Source organism: Mobula birostris, chromosome 23, assembly GCF_030028105.1.
Source record: "Mobula birostris isolate sMobBir1 chromosome 23, sMobBir1.hap1, whole genome shotgun sequence".
Lineage (NCBI taxonomy): Eukaryota > Metazoa > Chordata > Chondrichthyes > Myliobatiformes > Myliobatidae > Mobula > Mobula birostris.
The window spans coordinates 51,266,096-51,283,907 of record NC_092392.1 but is presented as its reverse complement, the minus strand read 5'-3'; the positions used below and the strand labels follow the sequence as shown (position 1 = coordinate 51,283,907).

Sequence of the window (17,812 nt, the reverse complement as noted above, 5' to 3'; positions counted from 1 at the left end):
GACTGCTGGTTGAAAATACTTAAAACAGCCATATAGTATATGCATATTATAGTAGAGTTATCAGAATACACCAGAAATTACTATACATTGCAGCAATCTGCAGCATTGGCTACTTTATAGACACATGAGCAGAATGAGACCATTCGGCCCACTGAATCTGCTTCATGGCTAGTTCATTATTCCTCTCAACCCTGCTCTTGCCTCCTTTCCATAACCTTTGACAAATCAAGAACCTTTCAACCTCCGCTGATTTCAAATAATTATATACATCTTCGCACCAATTTCACAAAGCATCACCATCTTTCGTCAAATTGCCTACACTTCAAAGTAATACAAGCATTCCCTCACGTTTTCATGCCTTAGCTAAAGCCTTCATAGAACCAGATGGCTGAGTTGCACTGGCTAACATTGCCAATTCGAACCAGAAGGCTGATTTTGACAGTTTGTGCTGCTGAACACCACAGCCACATCTTGCTTATATTCCTCTAGCATTTCTCTGGCAACCGTTTCTCAGATTCTGCATCAGATGCAACTTGACACAGATTCTAAAACTCATCAAATGGGATTGCAGGTTCTCTATCGAGTAGCACTGGCCCTTCAGTCTCATGTTCTAAATTTTTAAGTGCTTTTAGGTATTTTAATAAACTTTATTTTAAAAGGTATCAATACTTTAATGTTTAAACATTTTCTTAGTTCTTAAATATATTGATATGTTAAAGACACTTAAAACATTATTCAGTTTTTACGGTCTACAGCACAGAAGAGGCCTTTTGGCTAAATCATTCATGCAGACCAAGATGCCCATCTACGCTCATCCCATTTGCTTGTGCTTGGCTCATTTTGCTCCAGTGTTAATCTATCCAATACTCATCCAAAAGTCTTTTAAATGTTGTCTTTACACCATTTCCTCAGGCAGCTTGTTACATTTATGCAACACCCTGTGTGTGAAGAAGTGCCACTCTCACTTAAACCTATGCCATCTAGTTTTTGATTTGCATTCTTGGGAAAAAAGATACTGTGTACATTCACCTTATCACTTTCCCTCATTATTTTATACACCTCTATAAGGTCACCCCTCAGACTTCTATACTCTAAATTTAATCCTAGCCTGACCAACTTCTCAATATATCTCAGACCCTTGAGTCCTGGTATCATTATTGTACATCTTCTATGCACTCTCAAGCCTACTAAAGTTCTTCATTTAACACGGTAAGCAAAACTGTGGCAATACTTCGAGTGTGGCCTCTCCACAGATGCAACTGCAAGATAATACCCCAACTTCTATTTTCAATACCCTGACAGATGAAGAGCAGAACACAAGGAAAATGAAAGTAGCATGAAGTGGGCAGAGCTCAAGATGACTCCAGAGGGTGGCTTTTCCCAGCTTGTCAGTGAAACAGTTAAATTCTTCCTATTTTAGTATCTCCATATTCCTTTTTAGGGTGGCGAGGGTCCTAATGGGATCTTTGATTCACAGCTGCACTCAAAACTGCCGTTCTGCATGATGGCGAGTTCCCGTTTATGGAGATCGCTGATCGACTGTATTTTAGTATATCCAGGTTTGGCCTGGTAGGGTGACTTTGAGGCCCTGCGTGGCTCCTGTGGACAAGAACTCTTGCTGGTGTGTTGTGAACTGAAGCATAGCAGAAACCAGAGCATCAAATTCAGCGAGAGCAGCCTTCAGAAGGCTCTGCACTCGGCAATCAATTTCTCTTTCTCTCTCGCTCTCTTTCATACAATAGTGAGGGAGAGTTTCCTGCCAATTCTTGAGTTGGGGGACCAAAATAAAAAGTAACGTTTCAGACTGATGGTAACATTGAAATAGAGACTGTCGATTTAGAAATAGTGCAATCTGCCTCTCCCTTGTTAATGAGAGAGAGTCCCTGTGGGATGTCAAATATGTTGGAGTGAACAGTTAGTTTTTGACGTACTGTAGACCATGATCTCTCACTGGGGGCTTTGTTGTTGTTTGCATGGCGGGTGGTCGAAATGCTGGTGCTTTATGCTAGATTAAGTGGGGAAGGAGGAAGGGGGAGGGTTGATGCTGCTTGTGCGTGGGAGGGTGCAAGGGGCTTTGGGGTACTTATGCTTTTTCTGTCATTCATTCATTGTGTTTTTCTTCCATCTGCAGAGAATGAGAATTTCAGGTGGTATATTGTATACATTTTCTAATATTAAATGAAACTATTGAACCTAAGACCCTCATTACCATCCCGTCTACCCACGACACCAGTCAAAATTTTCAGGAATAATCTGGGAGTGGAGTTTACGCCATCAGAATCCTGTCACTGTTCTGACCATTTTATTGGAATCTGGTAAGATTGACTCATTATGTTCAGTTCACCAGTTCATTACAGTATGGCCAACAGAACTGTGTTGAAACATTTGACAAGTACCACCAACATTGTCTCCATATGTATATAGGGGGAGAGGGTGGGGATTACTGCAGCTAGGTACACCATCAGCTTAGTTCCAGGTTCAAGGTCTTAGCCTTCTTCAGTAGATCAAAGGCAATGCTGGCAAATTAGGGAACATGGCAACCTCTATCAATGATTTTTGACACTAGTGAGTGGTGGCTACCTGACCAACTGAATCAATTCATGCATTTTGCTAAGCAACCCTTTCAGTCATTCCATTTATTCCCAATAACTCTGTAAATTACTGTCCCTCAGGTAGCGTGCTTTTAATTCCTCTTTGAAAACTTTGGTTAATATATTTTCCACCACTCCTATCTGGCAGAGAGTTCTAGATCTTATCCTCCAAGGTCAAGGATGGCTTGCTTCCATTGAAATCTGTAAATTCTGAGGTGGGATATGTCATTAACTGGCTCGGTGTGCTGTGAAATGTTTGGGATGTTGTGTGCTCCTTCTGCCATTCATGCACTCCTGTTGCAAAGGGTTGAGGTGTTCAGTGATCCTCCTCATTTTTGCTGGGGAGCATCATAAATCAAGAGATTACATTTATTCAAGTGAACTTTGAAGTTGTCCTTGACGTATTTCCCATGTCCTCTAAAAAATTTTGTAACTTGGTAGAGCTCACAGCAGAGTGCTTGATTTAGGAGGTCTGCTAGGAACACTGGCTTAGAACAGGACACTAACATTGATTTGCTAATGTTGCCAAAGGATTAGGAGCATTTTACAGAGGCAATGTTGGTAGTACTTTTGGTGAGTGTTTTGATGATTCTTCAATAGTTGGCACATATCTGTGAAGCATCCAGTAGGATGGGGATCTTTGCTGCTAGGGGGTAGACCATGAGCTTAATTCCAGGTTTGAGGTCTTGGTCTTCTTCAGTTGACCAGGAGCTGTGCTGACACACCAGAGAACATAGAAAACTTTGTCAATGAGATTTGCCTTAACTGAAATGTAAATCCCAAGATATGGGAAGTGGTCCCTATTTTCTGAGATCTCATCATGTAGCATCAGTGTTGCGGGATGGAGGGTGGGGCAGGTTCACAGAGGACCTTATCTTCTGAATGTTTACTGTAACAGTATTTCTCTCATATGCTTTGATGAAGAATTCAATGACATGGAGCTTGGTCTTAAAATGTACAGATTCATCAACATAGTATGAATCAGTTTCCAATGGGGAATTGAAATCCATAAAAAATCTGCACCAGTATCTTTTGGTCATAGAATAATCAAACGCGTTATACAATGTGATTCCCTACAACATTCTGTTTCATGTTATATTACTGCATGCCAAGAATAAATCTACTATAAGAGTTACCCAAAAAAGGCACAGAATTGGACCAAGTAAATAATAAATCTTTACACATTAATTAAAAATGACTAGGAACATTCACACATTAATCTGCAAAGAACTAATGTCCAAAATCTTGAACAACTCAACATTGCTCTAAAAGCATTATCCAATACCTAATGAAATGTCAAAAGTCAAGAGCACTTGAAATTGCAGACACATTGCTGATGATTCATTCAAAGTCAAAAAGCATAGTGAATTAATACAAACCACTTCATAGCTGAAATTCAGTCAAATTATACATTAGATTGCACGTCTCTAGAACAAGGTACAGTTTAGAATTCTCAAAATGTATTTTTAAAATTCATTTATAGGGTGAGCATCTTAGCAGCGAGGCTGATACTTGTTACCCATTCCTAATTGTTTTAAAGGTGGAGATTGTGTGCTACCTTCCTGAACTACTGCAGTTTCTGTCATGAAGGAATTCATACAATGCTTCTTGGCAGTAAATTCCAGATTCACATCTCATGACAATGAAGGAACAATTTCTCATCAGGAGTGTGCAAACTATGTAGCTGCAACTTTTGATATTCTTGGTAGCAGAGGCGGTGGGTTTGAAAGGTGTTCGAGCAGTCTTATATCTTTTATGCATGCACTTGCAGTGGAGAACGTGATTTACATGCAAATCAAATGAAACTGCTTTCACATGGATAAAATGCAGTTTCTTGGGTATTATTAAAGCTGTAGTTGCAGCAAGGCAAGTACAGTGTATTTAATCACACACCTGATTTGTGCATTGTGGAAGGTAGAAAGGCTTTGGGTTGTCAGGTCTGCAAGATTCCCAGCTGCTGACCTGCCCTTGTACCCGCAACCCCAAATTTTTTTATCACTAATTTTTTATTGGAACACCAATAAATTACATTCAGTACAACCAGTTGCCAATTACATTACGACTGTTTAACCCAGCCACCCCTCCAACCCTCATCACCATCCCCCCTCCACCCCTCATCCTCATCCCCACCCCCTTCTCCACCCTCCCCCCTCTCGCCCCACCAACCAACTGAATAGTAGTGCATACACAGACAGAGCATTCCTATTTTAACAGAGGTTAATTTTAAGTTAGATATCAAATTTGTCCACATTAAGATTGTGTTTGGTCGTGCATCATTTACTCTTGCTGATGATAGTTCCAGGTAAGAAATGTCCAAAAAGCTCCGAAGCCAGTGAGTATTTGAAACATCATGAGGAGGTTTCTAGCGCTGGACTACAATCTTCTTAGCTGCAGTCAGGCCTGCCAGCCAGACTTAGCATGTTTTTTCCGCAAGAGAAAGGTGGGAGTCATCATTTAGAAGATGTACAGCAGGGTCCATTGGTAGTTGTACCCCTGTTAGTTCTGGAAAAGTACTGATAACCTTTCCCCACAAACCAAAAACCCCTGGACATTCCCATACAACATGTATAAAAGAGCCAATGGTTCCGTGGGTGCAAAATGAGCAATGTGGGTCAGGAACCAATCCCATTTGATGTCTAATTCTCGGTGTTAGAAATGCTCTATGACAAAATTTCAAGTGTACATACTGATGCAACACACACAAAAAATGCTGATGAACGCAGCAGGCCAGGCAGCCTCTGTAGGAAGTTTCGGGCCTAGACCCTTCGTCAGGACTAACTGAAAGAAGAGATAGTAAGAGATTTGAAAGTGGGAGGGGGAGGGGGAGATCTGAAATGATAGGACAAGACGGGAGGGGTAGGGATGGAGCTAAGAGCTGAAAAGTTCATTGGCAAAAGGGATACAAGGCTGGAGAAGGGAGAGGATCATGGGATGGGAAGCCTAGGGAGAAAGAAAGTGGGAGGGAAGCCCAGAGGATGAACAGCAGGCAAGGAGTTATAGCGAGAGGGACAGAGGGAGAAAAAAAGAGAGGAGGGGGGAGGAGAAATAAAAATAAATAAATAAATAAATAAATAAGGGATGGGGTATGAAGGGGAGGAGGGGCATTAACGGAAGTTAGAGAGGTCAATGTTCATGCCAAACCTTAGTGGTTTAATTATTGGGTTTTGGGGTTTTTGATCCTGCACATCAACCCAGCAGGGATGGACAGCGTGCTTGGGAGCGGTCTGTCACTGGACTGAACTCGGGAATTTCCGTTCCCAAGCCTGGCGCTGAAGCGTACGTTTCTTAAGTGTTTTATATGCATAGAAAGGTAAAATATATACTATATACTCAGACAAACGTTTGACTAACTGACACTAAATAATACCGGATGTACCTGTTCCGACTTACTTAGTAAGAGAACTTCTGGTTTTTATTCGACCCTGATCCACAATAACCTACGCACATCCTCCCGTATACTTTAAGTCATCTCTAGATTACTTATAATACCTAATACAATGTAAATGTTATGTAAAATAGTTGTTATACTGCATTGTTTAGGGAATAAAGACAAGAAAAAAAAGTCTGTACATGTTCGAACAATAAGTGCTGGAACAGCACTTCTGGGTTTTCTCGATTCGCGGTTGGTTGAATTCGTGCATGCGGAACTCGCGGATAAGGAGGGCCGACTGTACGATTCAAGCCAGTGATGAGCATTCCCCTGCACTCTCTTTGACTCTGGTTTTTAACAGGGGCCCTTGGTACCCAACCCTGATGCTGCCTTGATGACAGCTATTCTCATCTCACCTCTGATATTATTTTTCCATCTTTAATTGCAACACATCCAGGAGCCAAGTGACTTTGGTAAAATCATGATGAGAACCAGAGGGCAGTTAAATGGTGAGAAAGTGCTATCCGATTGGACTGTTAGTGACAGCTTCTATTATATAATCCATTGTTAGGTAATGGACATGTTCTGGTTTTTGTGGACAGGATATATCAGAGCAATGTTCCACAGTGAAGAGTGAATATTGAAATGGCTTGACAAGTGTTGTGGCTGATTCTGGAAAACAAGTGTTTTGTTGGATTTGCCTGGGGCATAGACCTTCATGTATCCTGCATTCTCAGCCATTTCTTAATGTCATGGCATGAATAAAACTGACTTCTGTGATAGTGGGATAGTCAGGAGAAAAATAGTCAAGATGACCAAGTTCAATGTTTGACACTGCATGAAAATACGTGAATGGTGCCAGGTTTTGTTGATTATCAATACCTGACTGTTGAGAACTTGGTTTTTTTTGGGGAGAGGGAGGGTCGACTTAACAGAGGAAAGTCACAGAGGTCAGATCGCTGGCCCTGAGTCTGCCTCTGCAACTCAGAAGGGAAAGGGGTAGAAGAGGCATGCTGTGGTGATAGGGGATTTGTTAGTTAGGGAAATGGATAGGATGAGAACAGGATTCCAGGATGGTATGAATGCCTCCTGGGTGGCAGTGTCAGCGTTATCTCAGATCTACTCCTCAGCATTCTTAAGTGATAGGATGAGCAGCCAGAAGTCGTGGTCCATGCAGGTACCAATGTCATATGTAGGACGAGTGACGAGGTTGTGCATAGAGAGTCTGGGGGAGGTAGGTGCTAAGTTAAAAGGCAGGATCTCCAGGGTTGTGATCTCAGGGTTGCTACCCATGCCACATGCTAGTGAGGCTAGAACTAGTGAGATTATACAGTTTAATACGTGGCTAAAGAATTGGCGTTGCAGGGAGCGGGTAAGACTTTTGGATCATTGAACTCTTTTCCATGAAAGGTGGGACCTATATAGAAGGGACAGTTGCACCTGAACTAGAGGGGGATTAATATCCGAACAGGAAGATTTGTTAATGCTGCATGGTGGGGTTTAAACTAGAGTTGCAGGGGAACAGGAACCAGAGAGCCAGAACAGATGTTGTTAAGGCCTCAGACAAAGTTAGGAATTAAAAAGGTTGAGCATAGTGTGACTAGTGTCCTGAGATGCATATATTTCAATGCAAGTAGTATTGTAGGAAAGGCAGATGATAATGCTGAAGATGAGATAGTTGGTTTACAAAGAGGCAATGTGTAGTGAATAGAGGCTTTTGATAGGGCAGAATTGCAGTCAACAGGATGAGTTGCAACGTAAAAGGTATATAAAATTGAAAAGGGTGAACACAGAACTGAAGGTGTTATATTTGAATCCATGCAGTGTACCAGATAAGGTAGATTAACTTGTAGCACAGTTGCAGATTGGCAGGTAATGAGGTATTGTATCAAAAGGACAGGGAGGAAGGCACAGGGGGCGCGGTGTTGCCCTGTTGGTAAAAAATGAAATCAAATCATTACGAAGAGGTGACATAGGGTAAAAAGGTGTTCAATCTTTGTGGACAGAGTTAAGGAACTGCAAGGATAAAAAGACCCTGATGGGTGTTGTATACAACCCCCGCCCCCCCCCCCCCCCCCCGCCAACAGTAGTAAGGATGTGGTCTACAAATTATGGGAGATAGAAAGTGCACGCCATATTACAATAGTCATGGGGGATTTCAATATAGAGGTAGATTGGGAAAATCAGGTTGCTGCTGGATTCCAAGAGGAGGAATTTCTAGAATGCCTATGAATGGCTTCTAGAGAGCAGTCTGTGGTTGAGCCCATGAAAGGATTCAGCCATTCTGGATTGGGTGTTGTGCAATAAACCAGAACTGATTAGAGACCTTAAGGTAAAAGAACCCTTAGGGTAAGTGACCATAATATGATCAAATTCACCCTGAAATTTGAGAAAGATAAGTTAAATTCAGATGTATCAATATTACAGAGGATTAAAGGGAACTATAGTGGCATGAGAGAGGAATTGGCCAGAAGAGATAGGATGATAGTGGAGAAGCAATGGCTAGAATTTTTAGAAGCATTTTGGAAGGCACAGGATATATACATCCCAAAGAGGAAGAGTATTCTAAAGGAAAGATGACACAACCATGGCTAACAAGAGAAGTCAAAGCCAGGATGAAAGCCAACGAGAGGCCATATAATAGAGCAACAATTAGTGGGAGGTTAGAGGATTGGGAGGCTTTTAAAAACCAACAGGCAACTAAAAAAGTCATTAAATTAAAGATGGAATATTAAAGTACGCTAACCAATAATACTAAAGAGGATACCAAAAGTTTCTTCAGATACGCAAAAAGTAAAAGAGAGGCGAATGTTGATATCAGACTGCTGGAAAACGATGCTGGAGAGGTAGTAATGGTGGAACAAGGAAATGGCGGACAAACTGAATAAGTATTTTGCTTCAGTCTTCACTGTGGAAGACACTAGCAGTATGGTGGAAGTTCCAAGGGTCAGGGGTCATGAAGTGTGTGAAGTTACCATTACTCGGGAGAAGGTTTTTGGAAAACTGAAAGGTCTGAAGGTAGTTAAGTTAGTTGGACCACATGGTGTACACCGCAGGGTTCTGAAAGAGGTGGCTAAAGGGATCATGGAGGCATTAGTAATAATCTTTCAAAAATCAGTGGGTTCTGGCATGGTACAGGAGGAATAGAAAATTGCAAATGTTACTCCACTCTTCAAGAAGGGAGAGAGGCAGAAGAAAGGAAATTATAGGCCAGTTAGTCTGACTTCAAGGGGTTGGGAAGATTTTGGAGTAAATTAGTATGAATGAGGGCATGTACTCGGAGGCACATAAACTAGGCCGTAGTCAGCATGGTTTCCTCAAGGGAAAATCTTGCCTGACAAATCGGTTGGAATTCTTAGAAGAAACAACAAGCAGGATAGATAAAGGAAAATTGGTTGATGCTATGTATGGATTTTCAGAAGGCCTTTGACAAGGTGCCAAACATGAGGCTACTTAACAAGCTACATGCCCATGATATTACAGGAGAGATTCTAGCATGGATAAAACAATGGTCGATTGGCAGGAGGCACAGAATGGGAATATAGGCGGCCTTTACTGGTCGGCTGCCGGTGACCAGTGGTGTTCCATAGGGTTCTGTGTGGGTCTGATCCTTTTTATGTCATATGTCAATGATATGTATGATGGAATTGATGGCTTTGTTGCAAAGTTAGCATACAATTTGAAGCTAGGTGGAGGAACAGGTAGTTTTGAGGAAATAGAGAGGCTACAGAAGGACTTCGACAGATTAGGAAAATGGGCAAAGAAATGGCAGATGGAACACAGTGTCGGGAAGTGTACGGTCATGCACATTGGTAGAAGAGATGAAAGGGTTGATTATTTTCGAAATGGCAAGAAAATACAAAAAAAGATGCAAAGGGAATTGTGAGTCCTTGTGCAGGATTCCCTAAAGGTTAATTTGCAGGTTGAGTCTGTGGTAAGGAAGCCGAATGCGATGTTAACATTCATTACTTGAGGAATAGAATATAAAAACAAGGATGTAATGTTGAGACTTTACAAAGCACCTGTGAGGGTAAGGCCTCACTTGGAGTATTGTGAGCAGTTTTAGACCACTTATCTTAGGAAGGATGGGCTGAAACTACAGACTGTTGAAAGGAGTTTCATGAAAATGATTCCAGGATTGAATGGCTTGTCATGTGAAGAGTGTTTGATGGCTCTGGGCCTGCATTCACTGGAATTCAGAAGAATGAGGGGTGATCTCATTGAAACCTATCAAATGGTGAAAGGCCTTGATAGAGTGGATGTGAAGAGGATGCTTCCAATAGTGTGGGAGTCTAAGACCAGAGTACACAGCCTCAGCATAGAGGGGTGTCCTTTTAGAATGTAGATGAGGAGAAATTTCTTTAGTCAGAGAGTGGTGAAACTGTGTATATTTAAGGCAGAGGTTGATATATTCTTGATTGGTCAAAGCATGAAAGCATATGGGGAGAAGGCAGGAGATGAAGAAATGGCAGAGCAGACTCAATGGGCCAAATGGCCTAAATCTGCTCCTGTATCCTATAGCCTTGATTTTGTTTTTCAGTTCATAGTTCTGTTTCCTAGCAAAGAAACAGACAAAAAGAAAAGGAATATTATTATTCCGTTATTGTACTGAACATAATTGAATTATTTAAAAGATTAAATTGACAGTTGACAGAAGTACAGTTACTCAATTTAACTACCTGACTGATCAAGGGAATTTGACAGCTGCAACCAAATTTAATTCAGCTTTCCCTTATCATTTGTGAATATACAATGCAGTAATCAAATATCTCACGACAAACGTCAAGTATAAGACAAACTTGACATCATTCTCAAATCTTCACCTTCATTTCTGCATATCAATTGTTCTTTAATGTTTCATTTAATAAATTGTCATGAACTAAAAGGGGCATCACTTAATAGGTCTTTATGAAATTGTTGAGAAACTAATTACAAAGAAAATGTTGGACAGATACCATTGTACCGTGGTTCAAAAAGAAGGGATAAATCAACTACTAACAGAGTAATTAGTCCAATTTTAGGACTGAGCAAATTATTGAAATATATTCTGAGTGAAAAGGACAAAACTTCATTTAAAGAGGGACAAATTATTCCAGCCAGCCAGAATGGATTTTAAGGTGGAGATTCATGTGCAGTCAACTTGATTCAATGTTTTAATGAAGCAACAAGAATGGGTGATGAAGTCAGTGTAGTTGATGTAGTTCACTTCAATTTCAACAAGGCTTTTGTCAAGTTTCCACATAGAAGGATGGGCAGTAATCCAAGGGAGAACACATAAATGGATCCAAAAATGAGCAAATGGTTTGAAGCAGAATGCATGATTGAAAACTGTTTCTGGAACTGGCAGGATGTTAGAAGTGGAGATCCCAAAGTTTCAGTACATGATTCTTTGATAACTGCTGTGTCTATTAATAATTTAAAATTATCATAGTGGGAATTTAAGAAATTTCCATACAATACAGACACTGAGTCAGATGTGGAAAGATCTTAAGGTCTCAGCTCAAAACATCAACTGTACTCAGCTGCCTGACCTGCTAAGTACCTCCAGCATTTTGTGTGTGTTGTTTGGATTTCCAGCATCTGCAGATTTTCTCTTGTTTGCGATTGGAGGGCTATCCACGTCACTTTTAAACTCATAGTCCAATAATTCCTCTTTGGCAAAGTATAGGGTCCTTGGTTCAATGGCCTTGACCTTAATACTTCAAAAGAGAAGGTTCTTGCTAGATTGACATTGCATATCATACCTTATAATATTAAGTCCTTCCTATTAAAAAAGATACAGCTTGGCGAACAAAATCAATCAGATATAGGTTTGTAGGGAAAAGGCAGATACACAGAGCTTTGCCCATGGGCATATCAGCCATGATCTTATCGAATGGCGGAGAAGTCTTGAAAGGGCACATGGCCTACTCCTGCTCCAACTTGTTATGTTCTTATGATGGAGTAACGTGAAAGATTGTGCCAATGGGACAAGTAAAGAAAGGATAGATCTGTCTAGATGACTTGCAGATAAGAATATCTGAAACTTTATCCAAACCACAGTGGTGCAAGAGTTAGCACTGCTGCCTCAGAGTTCCAGCGACCCTAGTTTGATACTGATTTTGTATGCCGTCTGTGTGGAGTTTGCAGATCATTTCAGTTACTACATTAGTTTCCTCCCACATGTTAAAGACTGGCTCTTTGGCATGTTAATTAACCACTGTATATTGCCCCAGCATAGAAAGTTGGCTGGAGAATGTGAGCTTAAGATAGGCGAGTTAATGGGGTTACAATACGATTAGTGCAGATAGTGAGGTATTATTTAAATAATAATAGTAGCTGTTGGTGAAAATTAAGAGGTCAGTGCAGACTAATGTGCATAAGGTCCTCGTGGGAGCGCTTTAGATTCTTGGGAATTGAGATTGGTTGTGGGAAAGTTGAGACCTGTACAGGGCTGGACAAATACTTCTACAGAGGCAGGCTGCTCAGTGTGAGGATTAACACTAAATTTGCAAGGGACAGGCAGCTGATCATAGAAAAGCAGACTTGGAAAGGGAAGGTGAGAAAAGGGAATCTAGCTGTAATAATAGAACATACAGTAGTGTGTCCTAAAATGCAAAGTTTGCAGCATGTGAGCTAAGAACACAAACCAACAAGTGGAAGAAGTGTAATATTAGAAATTTCTTCAACTCATCTTAAAGAGGGAGAGCTTGATGTTCCTCTTCATTTTCAGACTAGAGGAAGAGGCAGATATGGGAGGGGGTAGTGATGATACTAGCTAAATAAACAACTACAACTAAGTAAGGGATATCAAGTTAAAAGAATCTTCAAATGAGGCTTTATGGATTGCAGTACAGTACAAAAAGAGAGCAATCACTGCAGGGAGTGTAATCCAGATGCTTCAACTGTCCAAGCAAACTGTTCAAGGCAAACATCTGCAAGCGCAATAAGAACAGGGTTATAATCATGACTGTGATTACAATCAATGTAAAACGCATCCACACACACACACTTCTGTAGCTACTTTCACAAGAACTTTTCTTCTAGCCAAAATGACGTAAGCTCAAATGGGAACATTAATACATTTTTTAAGGGGTGGGAATGATGCGATAAAGGTGGTCAGGTGGAAGGAATATCACAAATAGAATTTTGCATTCGTAATATTAATTCATTAGAATTTAGCATAATTATAGAAGGGAGAAAAGGTAAAAGGTAAAACATGTAAAATTTCTACACGAGGAGGAAAGCAAATTTTACCAAGCTCAGAAGTGATGGAACAAGTGGATAAGAAGCAGGCACTTGAAAAGAAATCAGTTTCTGAGCCTGAGGGGACAGTGAAGATGGAGACTAAAGGTGTTCAGAATCAACATGCCAATAGAAAGGAAACAGCAAACTGTACAAACATGTAGCAAGTCCCTGAATGGCAAGCAATCTATTAAAACTCTCTCTATTTTGACAATCTGGAGATATCCCGAGGGATACTGAAATGGACAATGTTTATATTGTTTTGCAGGAACAGGCCCACAGGAAATGACTGGAGGCAGTAGTAACTGATTGTCCTAGGGCAGTCACAGAAATAATGTCACCAGTTCAAGCACTGACCATTCTGTTGGAAGGTCTCAGCGAGTGAAGCAGGATCTACCTTCATTTCAATCTGCTTTTGCATGTTTTACAATACAGACATATGCATAAGGGGATAATATGGAATCATTGTGAGTACCCAAGCTCTGGGTGGGATGGATATGCTTCCCTCATTTGATATAATGTCCCTCTTAACTCAGCTCCTTCTTTTCAGCTCAATCAGTCCAAACAACTAACCTTCTTATTCCTTTTCATGGGGATTTTCCTTACAATTTTATAATATTTTATTCCTAACAAACTTTTCCAGTTCCTTTATGAATTACCTCAGATGATAATGGTAAGCAGTAAGTTTGTAACGATGGTCACAGATAACTGCAATGTAATCAATTCAAATTGATCCACTGATAACCTTCACCTTGATAGATGGTGCCGGTCTCAGAAATGGACTTGTAATAGTACTGGATAATGGTTTATGAAAATACTTCAGTGCACAGGCAATGAAGGCAACATGCTAGAAAAAACTTATTACTTGAACATATGCAATGTACAGAGATATAAAATTTTTCCATTTATATTAACTCACAATTCAATGGGTGGTAATGAATGCAACAGACTCATCTGTCATACCCTTGGCCAAAACCCTGGAAAGAACCTTCTTTGTATTTCAAAATAAAACCTGAATAGAATATGTACCTACTATAAAGTAAATTAAATCCCCAAGGGCACATCTTCACAGTAAGATAACGAGTTCCTGGATATGAAATTTTATATATTGTTCTCCTAGTTGGCATGAAAACAATCAAGACTAAACTACAAGAAATACTCCTTTACAACAAAATATCTCAACCTGAATGCAAGAGAGATGCTCAATAACTTTTAGCTCATATGTACTTTAAAAGCTATCTTTACCATCTATTCTAACGCTACTCAGAATGTTATAGCTTTGTATCAAATGATCAGGATCAAAACTTGGGCAAAACTCTGAACTTGAAATTTCAATCTACTCTTCATCTTTTTTTTCCCCAGTCCATGCTGAAAGGTCTTGGCCTGAAAGTCAATTGTACTCTCTTCCACAGATGCTGCTTGACCTACTGAGTACCTCTAGCAATTTGTCTGTGTCACGCAGATTTCTAGCACCTGCAGATTTTCTTTTGTTTGTGACTGGAGGGCTATCCACATGTCACTTTTAAACAAACCTATAGTCAATAACGCCTCTTTGGTATCATCTGAGGTCCTTGTTTCAATAGCCTTGATCTTATAACTACAAGAGAGAAGGTTCTTACTAGAGTGACATTGCATTACATGCATTATAATATTAGGTCCTTCCTATTAAATACGATACAGCTTGGCAAGCAAAACAAGTAGAAATCAAATAGAAATTAAATTTTCTTTTCACAGTCCTAGTGATAAAACAGACACAAGTCTAAAAGAAGTTTTGGAAAATACTAAATTCAGGTCTGATGACATCTCAGGAATATCCTGATCCCCAGTAATAAATCAACACTCATACATTTAAAATTAAATGTTAATTTCACTTTTAATTCCATCTTCAAGCATAGCAGTTCCAACAAACTCCAGAATTAGTTTCTCTTTGTAACTAATGGAAAAAAAAGTCACACACAGCAGAAATAGTTCAGGCAAACCCAACTGCCTTGTCATTTCTTCCTTCAAGTTATTGGCAATATTTCTCTTTGGGTAAAGGACCTTGCACATGTTCTGATCGAGGACTCAGCAAAGGAATTTAGGTGCCAACACTCTCCAAACACTTTCACTGCTGCAGACAGAATATCCCCAGTAAATTAAAACTTTGACTTCTATTAGTTCCTATGGCTCCAATATCAGCTATGCACCTATCCAACTAAGCATTGTGCGTATTCAGTTACAGGACATGAAATTAATTACTTTTTATTAATAACTTATTCAATCACACTATTAAGAGAACATAGCACTTGCTTTCTATATTAAACTAGACCATATTTGCCCAACCCCAGATTAGTTTAACACTTCGGTTAGTGTAGCACAAAGGCAAGAACAGGATTAATTTCAGTTGATAGAATTGCTTTTGATTTGATCACAGATGCATTGACATCTAAAAATTCCAGTGATCCAGTATTAGCTATCCAATTAAGTATGGTGGATATCTGGTTACAGAACATGTTGTTAATCCTTTTTATTAATGACTTATTCAAGGACACTATTAAGAGGACATAGCATTTGCTTTCCATGGTGAAACTGGACCCTACTTGGCCAGCCCCAGATCACTTTAACACTTTGGTCAGTGTATCACAGAGACAAAACCAAGATTAATTTCAGTTAACACACACAAAACGTTGGAAGAACTCAGCAGGCTAGGCAGCATTTATGGAAAAAAGTACAGTCGACATCTCGGGCCGAGACCCTTCAGCAGCCTGCTGAATTCCTCCAGCATTTTGTGTATGTTGCTTGGATTTCCAGCATCTGCAGATTTTGTCTTGTTTGTGATTAATTACAGTTGATAGATTTGCTTTTGACTTGATCACAGATGCATCTAAAAATTCCAGTGATCCAGTATTAGCTAGCCAATTAAGTACTGTAATTACTTAGTTACAGGACATGTTGTTAATCATTTTCACATTTGATTTATTGAAGGACACTATTAAGAGGACATAGCACTTGCTCTCATATGTTAAATTAGACTGTAGTTTGCAAGCCCCAAGACTAGCTTAATGCTATGATGAACATTTGCAGAGGTGGGATGCAACATTATGGACTCTCACCATCCAGGTGAGGATGCTCTCTCCTCGGTCTCCCCTCTCTCTGGCTATCCATCCCATAGGATGATGATGGTTCCTTTCAGACAGTTAGTGGGGTTGACCCCATTCCTCAGAAAGGAACAGCGCGTGCGTGAATGGGTTTTAGGTGAGTAGGGGGTTGCACAGGTCCAGACCCACCCTCTTGACATCCCCTCCTGGATCCAGTGGCATGGTGGGGTCCAAGACAGCTAGGGGAAGTTCTGTTGCAGTGAATGGCCAGACCAAGCTTCCAGGCAAGGGATGCCCTTCCTGTGCTTCACGGCACATGTTTACTAGATGGCCGTTGACCCTACGAGAGGGTTCATCCGCCCTTTGACAGGTCTTGTTTTTCGTCCTGCAGGGTGTCTAGCCATCCTCCTCACCAGGCGAGCCTGGTGGGGGAGCCGGTTTAGTCGCCGACCACCCGACCATGCGACAGGTTGTATTGGGTTACATGGTACCAGTAGCACTCAGACGAATGACCTGACCTCAGTACTCCTCAGTACTACTGTCGGGGAGGAGCCACAAGAGCCTGAAGACCCACACTCAATGATTCAGGAGCAGCCTCTTCTGCTCCATCATCACAGATTTCTGAATACTCGATGAGCTCTACTTGCTTTTTTTTTGCACTATTTATTTTATAGCATATAGTAATTTTATGTATTTGCATTTACTGCAGTCACAATACAACACATTTCACATTATATAATATGGTGATAATAAATCTTGTTATGATTAAAGATTAAAAATTAAAGATCAGCTTTATTTGTCACATGTACATCAAAACATACAGTGAAATAAGTCATTTGTATCAATAACCAACACAATCCTAAGATTTGCCATGCTTCCAACACCAACATAACTTGGCCACAACTTACTAACCCTAACTCATGCACCTTTGGAATGAGAGAGGAAGTCAGAGTAACCAGAGGCAACCCATGCAAGCATGGGGAGAATGTACAAGCTCCTTACAAACGATGTCAAGAATTCAACCCCAGCTGCTGGTGCTGTACAGTGTTACTTTAACCACCACACTACCGTGCTATGCATATGATCAATTCTGATATCTTTTCGTCTGTTATTTCATTACAGCTGGATTCAACACCATTATTCTAGGTTTAGAAACCCTAACCTCACTCACCACAATAAGTTTCCAAAGTGCCTGATACTCAAACATTGTTCTTTTTGTTTTGTTTTAGCTACTAGTGCTCACTATGGTTACTCTCACAACTGTAATTTTTTCATTGGTCCTAAATAATAACTTAGTATCATTTTATTGAGATACAGCATGGAATAGGCCCTTCTGGCACTTTGAGTCACGCCATCCAGCAGTGCTCCAATTTAATCCTAGCTTAATATCAGGGCAATTTACAATGCCCAATAACCTATCAACCGGTACATCTTTGGACTGTGGGAGGAAACCAGAGCACCAGGAGGAAACCCAAGTGGTCATGAGGAGAACGTACAAACTCCTTACAAGCAGCAGCGGGAATTGAACCTGGGTCACTGGTACTGTAAAG

The 17,812-nt window shown here is 40.4% G+C and overlaps 1 protein-coding gene across 7 annotated transcripts in view; it reads right to left on the bottom strand.

Annotated features, from left to right (window-relative positions):
• Positions 1-17,812, bottom strand: part of plekha5 (pleckstrin homology domain containing, family A member 5) — a 298,352-nt gene that overhangs the window by 104,913 nt on the left and 175,627 nt on the right. The window lies entirely within an intron of this gene.